The 2,898-nt window shown below is 38.5% G+C and overlaps 1 non-coding gene across 1 annotated transcript; it reads right to left on the reverse strand.

Moving 5' to 3' along the window:
- Positions 1 to 1,905: 1,905 nt before the first annotated feature.
- LOC119036388 (U1 spliceosomal RNA) lies at positions 1,906 to 2,066 on the reverse strand. Its single transcript, XR_005079986.2, has one exon. It is a non-coding gene; the product is annotated as a U1 spliceosomal RNA (small nuclear RNA).
- Between the last annotated feature and the right edge of the window lie 832 nt (positions 2,067 to 2,898).

Consider the following 2,898-nt stretch of genomic DNA (forward strand, 5'->3'; position numbering starts at 1 on the left):
CATGTTGTGATGAAGCGATTTCTTCCATCTGTCCGTGGTTATAAGGCTTCTCTCCAGCAAGTGTTCAGTTGGTTATTCTGTATGATTTCTCTACAATTTAGTTGTAATTCAATATTGGTCATAAAAGAGGATTAGTGTAGCTTCCACTGACTCCTCTGCCATGATGGATCTCAGCAAAAAATTATTTTTTATTGGCATTTTAATTATAATATGTCTTGGTATGGGTCTCCTCGTCTGGGACTCTATGCTTCCTGGACTTGTATGTTTATTACAGTCATCAAGTTAAGGAAGTTTTCTGTCATTATTTTTTTAAGACAGGTTTCCAATTTCTTGCTCTCTCTCTTCTCCTTCTGGTAAACCCATGATGTGAATGTTAGTATGCTTGAAGTTGTCCCAGTGGCTCCTTAAACTATCATTGTTTTGGAGTCATTTTTCTTCTTGCTATTTTGACTGGTTGTTTTTTACTTTCTAATATTCCAAAATGCTGCTTTGATTCTTGGCTTTGTCCACTCTACTGTTGATTTCCTGTAATTTTTTTTACTTTAGTTAGTGCATCCTTAATGTGCATCCTTTAGTTTTTGACTGGTCCTTTTTTTATGCTGTTAAAATTCTCTCTTAGTTCATTGAACATCCTTATTCTCCGTGTTTTTAACATTGCAGCTTATAGATTGATTTTCTCCATTTTTTTAAAGTTTTTTTTTTCTGAAGTCTTTTTCTGTTCTTTCATTTGGGCAATGTTTCTTTGTCTCCTCATTTTGGCAGTCACTCCATGTTTGTTTCTATGTATTGGATAGAGTTGTTACATCTGCCAGTATTGGTAGAATGGTTCTATGTAGTAGGTATCCTGCAGGGTCCAGCAGTACAGCATCGTTTTTTCCCAAGCTAGGTACTCAAGGTGTACCAAGCATGTGGGATGTGTATACCTTCCTTTTGAAGTTGAGACTTGATTATTGTTGGTACATCCAAGGTCAGCCATTACCTTTGTTCTGCCCAGTGTCACACAACACAAACTACAAAGTGATCTGCAGATGTCTGCTGGTCGTGCTGGGCTTGGAGGTGTCCCAACAAGGGCAAACTGTAAACCAAGGCTGGCTGCTGCTAGTGCTGCATATGGAGCAATTTAGGGTCAAATATGGAGCTCACTGAAGTGAGATGTTTCTTGTTTGAGAGAATTTAGAAAAATTTGAAGCATGGGCCAAGATAAGCTATTTGTATGGAAACAGCTTGGGTGGGCCCTGAATGTTTGGTAGGAAAGGGCCTCATGGAATCACAAAGGTGTGGAAAGCAATATACAAAGAGAGAATCTTGAAAGGAGCAAGAGAAAAGTAGTCAGTTACCTACAAGGAAACTCCCATAAGACTCCTAGCTAGTTTATCAAAAGATGCATTGCAGGTTATAAGGGACTGAAAAGAAATATTCAAAGTGATGAAAAACAAGGACCTACAATCAAGGTTATTCTACCCAGCACAGCTATCATTTAGAATTGAAGGGGAGATAAAGAACTTCTGAGACAATAAAAAGCTAAAGTCATTCATCACCACCAAAATACTATTATACGAAATGTTATTACAGAGGGATCTAATCAGATCACTAGGGAAGAGTAGAGAGAGGTTGTAAGAGCAGGTTGCCTGAGGCAATGGTAAACAGTCTGGGAGGAGATGGGCTGAGAAGCTGAGCCTCTCCAAAGTACATGGAATTATGGGACAGAAGATTGAAAACAAAAGGTGGGCAGAGACTGGCTCTCTTCCTTGAGGATGCCTGGATGATAGTGCTGCAACTGCCTGAATTTCTCAAGAAACAGTATTTTAAGTGGGAGAAGCAACTCCAGGCATAGCCTAGGATCAGGCTTTACTGGCAGAAGGTGGCAAGGTTATTTATTTATTTGTTTGTTTGTTTATTTAACCAGGGGAGAGTGCAGATGCAGTCCCCCATTACCACAAATTATGCAGTTGAGTTTCCCACACTTGGGGAAATTGCAGGAGGCAGCACACCTAGAGTGCAATGGGTGAGCCTCACCCTGGGAAAACCACCTTCGTGAACATGGTATCTCCCCTCCAGATAACTATTAAGGTTATTCTTTTTTGGGTGTTATAGAGCGGATGGGCTTTGAGGAAGAGGTCTGCCATTCCTCCAAAATTGTGCAACTTTTGTATCTTATGTTGTTTTAGTTTGAAAACTAATCTTATAAAAATAAAATAATTAAAAACTAACAGGAGTAATGATAGAGGAACTCAGGTGTTAAATAATTTAGCCCTAATTGATAGGTTTAAGTGATTAAAGCTGTAACTAAAGAGTTAAAGAATTCAACCTTAATCGATAGTCTTAAGTGACTAATACATGTGTACAGCTGTTATTCAAAATTGTGTAACTTTTGAGTAAAGACTCCTTTCCTTTATCACCAAAACTTTGCCTCTAGAATTTTGCCCAGAGGGTGATGGTGGGAAGCAGGACCCCACTTGATGTTTGGTAACAATGTTAAAAGTGTCTTCTTTAAGATGATGAAGAAAAAAATTATGAATAATAAAATGGTAATAAATACATATCTATAAACAATTGAATCTGAAGTCAAGTAAAGAAACAATTAGATCAGAAACAGAAACATTGATACAGAGAACATTTCATGGTTGCCACATGGGAGAGGAGTTTGGGAAATGGGCAAAAAAATTGAAGGGATTGAGGAGTACAAATTGGTAGTTATAGAGTCACGGGGATGTGAAGTGCAGCACAGGAAATAGAGCAGCCAAAGAACGTATATGCTTGACCCAAGGACATGGACTAGCTTATGGGGATTGCCTGAGGGTGTTGGTGGAGCTATACGGAGGGGGGCAAAGGGGAAAAAATTGGGACGTCTGCATTTGCATAAACAATAAACTATAATCTAAAATATTATATAGTTAG

Source organism: Artibeus jamaicensis, unplaced genomic scaffold, assembly GCF_021234435.1.
Source record: "Artibeus jamaicensis isolate MK-2021 breed Jamaican fruit bat unplaced genomic scaffold, CSHL_Jam_final scaffold_584, whole genome shotgun sequence".
Lineage (NCBI taxonomy): Eukaryota > Metazoa > Chordata > Mammalia > Chiroptera > Phyllostomidae > Artibeus > Artibeus jamaicensis.